Consider the following 12,005-nt stretch of genomic DNA (forward strand, 5'->3'; position numbering starts at 1 on the left):
TGTTTTATATATGTGGATGGGTTGTCATGGGGGGTGTGACAGGGGAGGAGATCAGTTTTGTCTGTAAAAAAATCTAAAAATATAGGCTAACTCATGAAGAAATTTCCTTCCCTTTAAGCCCGGTTCAAAAGCTCTGATAGAAGAGGCCAGGTGTTCTTTCAGTTGTTCAGTTTCCTCTGACTCCCCCCCAGAACATCCTTTACTCTTATGCCTTTCAACCTCATGCATACATCACAAATTCTTCAGTGTAGGGCATAGTTTCCTTATCTCTTCCAACTAGAAATGTGCACACCAGTCATATACAAGCAAACAAAACAAAACCTCAACCTACTGCACACAGGTCATTCTCTGCAGTTCACATATCCTGTACATTTTTCTCAGGACCTGGCAATCCACTTCCTCCCTTCCACGAATGAACAAGTATGTTATAGCTTGGTAGGTGAGCTTCTTGTTTGTGTAGGGGAAAAAATCTATTCAGAGGTCCATTGAAGTTATCAATATTACTTGTTAAGCTGAGACAATTTGTTCAACATTTGGCAAAACAAATCTTAACAAATTCTTTGCCCTTAAGCACTCACAATGTAGCAGACAGATAAAAACATTCTGGGGGAAAGGGAGAGAAATTGTTCTGTAACTACTGCTCACAACAGATAGTTCAGTATCATTAATAAATGGTGTAAGTGAACTGTGATTTTGCCAAAAAAAAGTTCACAATGAACTTTGTGCACAAAGATCTCTGCATTCCCTTGTAGTCAATGAGGTTTTGTATGGTTGTGGGAATCCACCTATCTGGAGCTGAGCTCAGGATAAATCTGTAACTACCAAGACAATTTCAAAATAAAATACATAAATATGAGTTCACAAACAAAATTAAGAAATAGCTCATCACAGAAAACAAATAAACCACCATAACGGTATCCACCTTAATATAGACACAATTAGTTATCATTTATACATAAACAACATTGTTAAATATTTCTTGCATTTCAGTTAAAAGTAAAGCATCAATTATAGATTTAAAGTATTAAAAGTATGAGACCATTAGCTCTAGCTTTCTACTGTATCACAATACATTATCTAAAACTAAAAGCCTATTATTTAACTGAGAGTTTGAAATGATTTTGCTTTCTCACACAGATTGTAACAGAAGGGTAAGACTAAAACGCTAGTTACTAGGCTTGTGCAAAGTACCAATATTTGCTTTGGATTCGGATTTGGCCAATTCAGGGAACAGTGATTCGAATCACTGTCCCAGATCAGTTTCGCCGACTTGGATTTGGAGATTCGACAGCTGATGAATCTCCAAATTGGACAGGCCCCATCCCCCACCCGCTCTCCCAGCCCTGTCAATGGCTGCCCTACCCGGCCCCAGCATCAGCTCTTAAAAAAGCAAAAGAAAGCCCCAACTCATCGGGTGCTGCCAGGCAAGGGGTGATCCCTGCTGCTCCACGCTGCATGGGGGGGCTCTGCCATGAGTGTGGGGCTTTTTTTTTTTTTTAAAAGAACCGGGAGCTGGGGCAGGGGCTGGGAGAGCAGGGAGCCAGGGCGTTCATGGCAGAGGCCCCTATGCAGTGCGGGGCAGTGGGGAGTAGCAGGGATGCCCCCTTGCCTGGCAGCAGCCGGTAAATGGGTTTTTTGTTTTGTTGGGGGGGTTTTTAAGAGTTGGGAGCTGAGGCTGAGTGGGACAGCCATGGGCGGGGTGGGGGCCCCTATGGTCCCCTATGCCCCCCCTTCCAGCCCCCCCTCCTTCAACCCTACTTTACTGGCACAGAATCCAGGTCCAGCTCCCTGCGGTGGTGAGCAGGGACTGCCCGAATCTATTCAGAGAGCTTTGAATTGATTTGGACCTTTTTATTGGTCTCCTGATTCGATTCGGATTTGGAGATTCAGCCACTGATTTGGACTAAATCTCCAAATCAAATCAGCACCTGAAGCTTCACACAGCCCTACTATTTACCTCCAAACATTTACAGACCTCACCATCCAGGCAAACTTATTCTTCAGCTTTCATCAACAACTACCAGAAAAAGTGAAACAAATGAGAGACCTAATAACTTTTTAAATATGAGGTTTATAACGAGAACTCAGGCTTTACCTTCAATTGTGATTTCCCTTGCTTTTTAAATTCTGTCACACATCCTTCATGCTCTCTAATGTGCTGACTGCTGGTGTGAATGTATTGTGAGTACAGTAAGTGTTAAGATTGAAGGGTCTTGAGACCACATTAACATGCAAGAAGACGTGGATGACAAGCTGCAGCTGCTCGCTGAAAGAAAGAAATGAACTACATGTCTGGCATAGTGTGATTAAGCACTTGATATGTCTTACTATTTCTGACAGAAAAAACCTTAGCTCCTTACAGTTCGTGGAGTTTATGACAAAAGCAAATTTGAAGACAGGTGGAAATTTAAAAAAAACATGTTTCTGGCTGAGAAAGCATAGCGGATGAAAAATATGAAACACTGATCGCTGCTTAAAGTGTATCCACTAACTCATTTGGATGAGTGCTTGGAAAATAAGAAAGACCTAACATCCAACAAGTTAGAAATGATTTACCACAATAAATATTAAGTGACTAGATCCAGAGGCTGTTCATACAGACGTCTGATGCATCTGTGCTGTATCTGTTCCAAGCAAGAGATTTTTACCACACCTTCAACTCTCCTATGAAATATGAGCTTTCATTTCTACCCAGGAGAACTTTTACAGATTTCTCTCCGATACCTGAAGAAGGGTGCTTGTCCCAAAAGCTTGCAATTAAAGACTTTTTTTTTTTGCATAAATCTAGTTGGTCTAATAAAAGATATCACCTCTGCCATGAGTCCTGATTGCCCTTTCATATAGAGGCATTCATAACAAAGACTGTCCAAGGATGCCTTACTTCTGAGAATCATCAGAGTAAGGACAGAGGACATTTGTGGAACTAAAAACTGAAGACAGGTACTGTCTTTCCCACGCTTTTTTTTTTTTTTTTTTTAAACACACTCTCTTCTGCCACTGCCATTTTCCTTCCTCTTCCAAAACATGAAAAAAACCAGCTGTATAAAATAAAAAGCTTGGTTTTCTGCCTTTGCCTTCTGGTGATTAATTCAACTGGCACAACAGCTGTAATTATATCCAAGATGTGGGCACCTGTCCACCAGGTTCTAGACTACAGTCACCAAACTGTGTCAAATTTGTACGAGTGAATATACAGTTGAAAGGCCAATTACCAGTCCCCTCAATCATTCAGTCTGCCTCCAGGCATGTATCAAAATACAGCATTCAAACAAGCGTATGATACATCCAAGCAGGAACTGACAAGCTCACTGATAACAGGTAGAAAACACAGTCTAAAATATAACCTGTTGCCATTCTCAAAGCAGGAAGACAATTCAGTTGCTGTTGTTGTAAGCAGAGGTCCACATTCCACGATGAAACAAGTGTGCTTCTTTTGTCTGAAATGAGTTCCTAATAAAGTACATTAATTTAAAATCCCCGTGCTATTTTCTTCATTTTGTACACAAAGCCTATAAAGCAACTTGATTGCTGCCTCAGCATTTGGTTGACAAATCTTAAAGAGCATATGGACCTGTCTAGATATTTGAAGTACCCATGGAGAGAATACAGATGTCCAATCTCTGATCTTCAATGAGAAAAAAGAGCATTGACAAGAAGCAATCTGTGTTTTATTGCCTACGCTGTTTGCCTTGCCTTTGCCATTAAGCTCAAGGTTACCTCTAAAATGGAAAATTTTCTTTTATCCTTCATTGAAAACTATTAATTTTTGTTCTTATGATACTGTCAACCATCTGAAAAGAAAGAGTTCATAACAGAATGGGTTTGGCAAAAATAAATGTGCAAATTAAATACTTACGGGTATTTAAAAAGTAAATAAAAAAACCTCACCTGGTTTCCACGGGCAAAACTACTCGGAACCTATAGTCTGATAATCAAGAGTCTAAGCTGTTCATTTGCTTCTAAACTGTGATACCTCCTTGCACTCCTCCTTAAGCAAAGCAAGTCTTAAGTTGCGCTAAGTGCCAAGATGATTTTATAAGCACCCTAAGCTTTTGTGAATATTAGCAATTAGAATATTCATACTGAGGAAAGAGCGTGCAGTACCATTTGCTCTCCTCTGCTGAGTGGTTATTTAGATAGGCAGTCAGTCAAACACCTGCTCAACCCAAGCTCATCATCATGGAAACCTATGATATTTTTTAACCCGATATTACTAATCTGTCAAAATAATTGGGTATATCTACAGAAAAGCCAGTTAAAACATAACAAAAAGCTTAGGTTAAACAGAATTCCAATCCAGCTGTTTTTCAGCATCTCCAACCAAACCAAAATGATGTAATTGGAATAACTCTGAGTATATAACAAAAATACATCAGTTACCGTAATAAGCAACAAAAATGCATAACAGGCCAACAAACTAAATATTTCCTTAAACTGTAATCAAACAGCTTAAGAAACTGTTAATCAGCCACTGACATCATATTTCTTCTGTTTATGGAACAGATCACATTTATACTTTTATGTCAAAGAATACTAGGAACCATCAAGACATCTGAATAAGGACCAAAATTATGATATGCTTTAGAGACTTGGAAAAGATCGCCTGTAACAGATGCAACTATTAGGCTACTCGTCAACTGCATTTTGTATTTTTAACATATTTTATTATATTTCCATCTTCTTTTATTATTCACTTATTGAAATATTTGCTTCTGTTAGGCAATAATAAATAACCCCTCAAGGCCTGCTGCTAATTTTCCTTAGAATATTTCTTCTTACAGCTCACAGGTGGTGTGGAAGTCCTCTTCCTAGCACTCAGCTGGCAGCCGAGCCCTACATACACACCCCCCAGCCACACGGAATTGAACTGAAATAACCATCTGGCACAGTGGGGAAAAAAAGCCAAAGTAGAAGCGGCTGCCCAGATGTGAGGCTCAGTATGAGAGGGTGGTGACACTGCTGCAGTGCCTTTCCTTCTGTCATGCTAGTTTAGTCCCTTATTTTCATTTCATAAATTGTACACATCTGGCTGTCTATCAGTGTATGCAGGAAAATTTCTTCTCAACTACAGCAGCGGGCAGGCTCAGTAATACAGTAGACTGAGTACAGGGCCGAGAGCCAGGAGCTGTTGGTGGTCATGGGAAAGTTACACTGTCCAATGTTTCAGCAGAAGCCTTTGATTTGGTGTACCACACTTGGACAGTTTGAGTCCAATTTTCAGAGGTTCAGGGCACATTTTGCTTTTATTAACATTAAATAGAGTATAGCTGCTCAGGTCTTAAAAAAGTCAGGCTCTTGCCAACTTATATTGTGTATCCCAAAATTGAGACACATTATTAGGGACCATTTTTATCCTCCATCTCCAGTTGGTGACAAGCATCCTTGTTATTTCCTATTTTCTATTCTCCAGCTTTTAAAGGTATTCAAGGGAGAATGAAATATTTAGTTATCCTACCACATGCTCATGCCTAAGGTAAAAACATCCCAGGCAAAACAATGAAACCATTACAATTTCAGACCTACAAAGTTCCAAAAGTTTATAATCTTCAATGAAGCTGATTCTAATCAGGTACAAAAGCACACTGTATACTCACACGGTGCAGCATAACAGACCAAATTGCTTTCTTCATGCAAAATCTCATTTATTTTTAACTCCAAAAAGATCTGCAACAGTCTCTCTTTCCGCTTCATGCCTTTTTCTCTCCAGATGTTACAGCCTTAATAGACCCACACCAAAATTCTCTATCATAGTAAGTGTAAAAGCAGTGGGCTTGATCATGCTCTGGTACTTCATAACACCATTTCTGGAGCTTGTGAAGGCCTTTTCACAGCGTCTAGGACCTGTGCTTGGTTAGAGGATTGAGACTGTCCAAGCTTAGAGATTAGTATCCTCTCTCCTTTGTTCCAGATTAAAGTCAGAAAGGACCATGCAGATAGGGCCCCTTTTTTAGGCAACAGGGGGGCTATGGAAAAATGGATCCAAGCCATACTGCTAGGGACTGGGATTAGGGAACGATAAAGGCCAAAGCCAGTGCACAGACATAGGGCCTGCAGTTGGATGGCCCTTTTAGTGGATATAGTAAGCTTTGAGTGGGATCCCTGGCCTTTCCAAGGATGATGACAAACCCATGGAGGAAGGTGACCTCTCTAGTGGGCTTTTGCAGAGTAAGAAATGTCAAGACTAACATTAAATGTTGGCAGTTGTGCAGAGTGAGTTACTATATACCGTTTCATGTAGGTAATCAGCAGGTCATACTCTGTGTGCTAAAAATCCATCCTATTTCTGCTACAAAAAAGAAGTGTTTTGCTATACTGCATCCTTTCCCTTTAATAAAATGAAGCAGTGCCTACAAAACCACCACTCATCCTAGATGTAAAAAAAAAAATCTTGCTTAAAGCACAGAGAGTTGATTTTTTTCTACCTGTTTCATGCTGTGAAAGTTTCTTTTGCTACTCAGTTCGAAAATGTCAACCAAGACAACAACTCCAATATTAAGCTAAAACCCCCCTTAATTAGATGCATTTAATTCATCCGGGTGAGTTTTAGGAACTCCAGAATTTGGAATGCCCAGAATTCAAGAGTCTAGTGTGAACTTGGTATCTGTACGTTAATGGAAGGTGTGTGGAAAACTTAAATTAGTTTCATTATAAAGAAGAAGCCTATTGAAAATTATGCAGAGATCATGTCTGACCTGGAAGAAATGCACTGAATTTCAAAATTAATCTGATACCAGTAACGGTACTATCAAGGGAAGATAACTTTTAATAAGCAGTCAGTATAAATTGTGTACCAGGAAACTTTTATTTAATTACCAAGACTACTGTAATTTTTATATTTGTACACCACAAGTAGGTTGGCCTGCAATTACAGTATCTTCTCTTCTCTGAAGGGTACTGCTAATATAGGGAACAGTTTGAATACCAGACCAGTACACTAAAAAGAGAGAGAGGCCTGAAAACGCAAGTTTTTTCAGTTGCTGTTCTAGCAATAAATATCCCTTAAAGATTTGGCTAGCAGGCAGATTCTTTCCATAGAAATCTGCATTGCATTGAAACAATTGGCCTTCATGGCCCGGTTTCTCTGACTGCAAAATTGCCTTTGCAATAAAACACACACACATATATATATGTATAGAAAGATTGACTCTGACTGTTGTGGTTGCTAGTTCGTGGACTACTAATTGAGTCCGTCTCCAACAGGGCATTATAAATGTGCTGCATTTTTAAGAATGTAACAAAGGAAATAGAAGCAACTTACTGATTGCCAGTTAAGCAACACTGAACTAGATAAGACCACCCTTAAGCCTTTTTCCAGGTCTAAAAGCACTTTCGGCATAAAACAGATAAAGACCAAGAGGCAAGAGTCCTGAAACCAAAGGTGGCAATAGTCAGAACGGTACAGAGCAATGGGAGCCTAGTGCCTGGAGAACATGTAAAAAGACAGGAGATGGGGAAGAGTATTTAATGGTGACAGAAGCAGTAACGGGAACAAAACTGGGATTGGATATGCAATTTGGATAGGAGGAGGTGGTGATTATTTCATGCACTGAGAAAAACGGTGAGACTAGAGCAAGCGAGTGCCAGTTTGCTAGGGTCACAGCAGTGGCGGGAGAGCCAAGTCAACTACAAAGACAATCCAGAAGGGAACAGAACGGTAAAGGAGATACAGAGGTGTCCTTGCTGGGTCTTGGGCCACTGCCATGGAAGTAAGCCCTGTCCACATGCTCCCACTTTACGTACACCCAAGCATAGGTCAGAGAAGCTGCAAACATGCAACCCAGGGCCGCTCTCAGACTGACGGGGCACACGCTTAGTAGTCCATGCTGTACACGTTGCCAGTGTCTGGTCTCGGGAGTGTGCAGTGTGGGTATGAGTCAGGAGAGGCTGATTTCTTCAGCAATGGTCCCAGGGAAAGCTTTGGGCAGGAGGTCTTGTTCCGGCAGAGATGTAATATTTTTTTACACTTAAGGTAACAACATTTCCATTTACCAATACCCAGGTGCCCCTTTTGTTGGCAGCCTGAGCAGGAAGTAGCCAAGGGGTGAATGAATCATAAGCATGTAACTACCTTCTCACATCTTGGCTTTATGTGGCCAAGAACATTTGTTAGGGCGTTCGTAGGAAGCTCACGCGCCTCCTGTTTGTGTTATGTTTATCCTAAAACATGGAGGATTTCAATCTCCTTCAGTCTGTCAGCTTTCACAATGACTAAAACAAATTAACCTAGTTGAAGACTGCCACTGATGTGTGCAGGAACTAAAGAGGAACCTGCAGTCTAAATGAGTCATAATTCAAGTCAAGCTTAATTATAAGAAAGTGCTTGGGCACAGGAGTGTAGGGGGTTGAGGGTTATTGCAATAAAAGATCAAGAGAAAATTACTAGTTGCTCTTCCATGCATCCCCAATGAGCTTTGTTAAAAATATGCATCTATTTATCTACTAAAATTTGAGAACAGCATGATAAAGAAGGAAAGGAGAGAGGCCAGCACCAGCAGGGTACCCGGTAGTGAATTCTGATGCTGGATTTGAAACAGGGGAGTGAAGCATGTGTGGTACCCAGGGTCCTGGAAGATTATAGGAAGAGGATGATTTGGAGGTGGCTTAAGACTGGGTCCAGAGTCACTGGAGGAGGAGATTATTAACAAAGCAGACTGAAGTCTATGCCATGGAGTATGCAGGGGAGAGTGGGCAGCTACCTGACATGCAAAGCTGGATGGAGGTCATGGACAATGTGGAGTTTAACACACACACATTCTTTAAATACATGTTGTATGTAAAGGCTATTTCCCTCCTAAACTACAGGACCAGGTATAAACTGAAGCTACATGGATTCACATTAGCGGGGGCCCTCAGTTTTAATACCAAGCCAACTTGCATCTAAAGTTCTTAAGAAAATAAATCTATTCCCGTGGGAAGGTTCTGGTTTTCACTACCCCATAATTTAAAAAATGGTTAACAGATTTAAACTGTATTTTAAAATCAAAATTGCCTCTAGGCTGATGACTTCTACAGTGCACCAAGTTTCAGAACACTGTGTTTTGAAATGACAACGACTAAGACCTTTATTTAAGCTATTTGAGCCATTTAAGAAAAATGAGGCTTTAGAATGAAGTGAATATGATCATTAATTAGCACAGCAGACGCAGCACAGTTGTAATTATCTTGTTCTCCTGGAATGTCTTCCTCAAATTTTATCAGTTATATTGTTAATATATGCAAAAAGAAGCATGCACTTCTTCTCTGCTCGTCTGCAAGCGATCAACATTATACAAGATTTCCAGTAACAGCTGCTTTGATTAATCGATCTATTCCTTGTAGATGTGGTAGTTAATTTCTCAGGATTCAGTGCATTTAGTAGGCTATTCAAAAGTAATTGCCCTTCCATAACTGTAATTTTGAAGCGATTACAGAAGAATTGCTGAATGCATTCTTTTCAAAGGAATCTAAACCCAAAGTGAATAGTATTTTTAACAAGCAAATTAAATCCACAAGCCCTTTCCTACCCTGTATAACAGCCACTGTGTTTATAAACATGCTGGTAAATATATTCCAAATAATGACATTTTTACTACATACACTCAAACATTTAAATATGGACAGCATCATTAAGAGAGCCATTCCACACCGTCTAAACTGTGACATCAAATCCAGTGGTTCACATCAGAACCTCAGGTACAGAAACATCTGCAAAATGATCAAGGGCCTTCTTTGGGATTAAGTGTGGGTGCATGGGAAATGCCTGCATCATGTGATCTGACCTACAGTTTATGTGACCACTGTCTAGCATGAGCAATACCACAGCAGATGCTCAGTAAGGGAAAACAGTCTCTAAATATTATTAACGATGACTAAAAAAGTACCATTCTTTTTTCTCCAGAAAATGAGAACGACATCCTTCAGGCAAGTACTGGACCTTTTTTCCTTTCTTTCAGCCAGGTGGCATGTTCTGCCACTGCAAATAGTACTTTTCTTTTCAGTGCTTTGCAAGGGAATCATTCGGTTCCTGTTAAGGGGGCCAAGATCTACTCAGTGTTCCCATGCAACCCAAATGACATCAACAGGTTTGAACTGTGAATTTAGACCATCCTGTTTGAGAAAATACGGTATTTTTGCTGCTTATTCTATGCTTTGTCTAATATCTGATAAAGTAAGCGCGCTGCTTGCAGAAGCTAATGCGATACCTCTCCAATTTAGTTAACCTATACCGGTGATTCTCAGCCAGGATACTGTGACACTTTGGGATGCCTTGAGATTCTTTTAAGGGGGTTGCGGCATGCCATGCAATATTAGCACTCTTAAGCGTGAAGACATGATTCACAAGATGAACGCAGAGATTTCACATAGGAATTCATAGCGTTAAAAATGTTCTGACCTTTCTGAGTTTTTTGCAACAGAAGAATTTCTGTAGTATTTTCTGCAGGCAAAAAAAAAAAAAAGAAAAGAAAACCAAGGGCCGAGTCTAACAGTCTTGAGTTAAAAAAAAATATTGGGAACCGCTGGTCCGTAAGATGCAAATCTACCTTGCCTTATGCCTCATTTCACATACTCATTCAAGTTAATTGGTGTATGAATCAATCCATCTCTGCGTTCTCAGACCAGCATTAGGAAAGAAATTTGTAATCTGCTATACGTGTACCTAAGTTTAGTTGATTCGCAATAATACAGGGATATGAGGTCAGTGTACTGGCATGTGATGTTCCAAGCAGAGCTCTGTGAGATTCACCATTGTCATCCTCATCGTGACGGCAAAGCCGAGTTTGTTCCACTGTCATTGCTGACCATATCGAAGCTAGTGCTGAGGAGTTAACAAGAGAGAAGAGAGAGAAAAGTCAATTCCAAATTAAACAAACATTTTGGATATGTGCTTAAAATGAACACAAAAGAGCAGCCAAATATACAGTGGTCACAGAAAGTTCCTTATTTTTTGTGGTTTGCAGAGCACAGAACAGCAGCAACAAATATCTCATAACAGAAATTGCAAAAGTCAAACAACGCGTCTGTAAATATAAAATTCAGCATCTGATATGGGAGGGATGGGAAATCAGGCTGTGCTTACATAGCCAGAAGCAGCAACTGAATGAGAACAGGAGTGGGGGCAACCCTCAGACCGTAGTTTAATTATTAATTACAGATGTCAGGCCTGACCCCTAGCGGTTGAATTAATCACACACTTTACAGGGGATAAACATCGAAATAGAAGGGAGATTTTAGATGCAGGGGTGGGGAAAAAAGAGAAGTGGTAGGAAAGGAGCTGGGGTTTTCGCTTGCATAGGATGAGGGCAGTGACAGATTTCACAGAAAAGGCAGTTTTCTTTTGTTTAAATAAGGCATTCAAGTTATGCTGCGGAAAGGACGGTAGAGACAGTGGTAAGTCCCTCCATTGGTTGAACAGCTATTTCAGCACCCAAAAAGAGATCCAGATCATTCACGCCCCAAGACCATTATTTCTTTATCTTAATCACTTATAGAAATTAATTGCCTAATATATTTACTTTCTTTTCTGGATCATATTCTTCTCAGCATCTCTTACTAACAGACTTACTATGTGGCTTGCACACAAACGTCTTGAGGCCTCGTGCCGTTCTCGTGAACCCAGACCAAATCCGAATGCCCTCTCTGCAACTTCACTCAGAACAGATGCTTAACTGTGTCAAATGAGGAATGAACAACTGGAGGAGGCCGAGGTTTAGAAACAGAAGATCTAACTGCTGGGCAAATATTTGTGGAAATAAAAATAAAAGGGAGGAAGGGGGCGGGAGGGGTGGAGAGGGGAGTGCTGGCTGCTGGGAGCCCGACTGGTGCAAAGGAAGGGGGTGAGCTGAAGAGAAAGACTCTTCTTCCCTGCTGTAGGCAGCGGGGTAGGATCTCTGCCCAGCACTTGAGATGGTGCTTAAACATGTTGGCAGCGTGTAGCAAATGCACACAACACATCTCCAGAAGAGGTGGCTTGACATGGAAGGTGTGCCTAGTTGCCGGTACAGTGGGCGCATGCTGTGATCACTTGC

Source organism: Alligator sinensis, unplaced genomic scaffold, assembly GCF_000455745.1.
Source record: "Alligator sinensis unplaced genomic scaffold, ASM45574v1 scaffold111_1, whole genome shotgun sequence".
In the NCBI taxonomy this organism is placed as follows: Eukaryota; Metazoa; Chordata; order Crocodylia; family Alligatoridae; genus Alligator; species Alligator sinensis.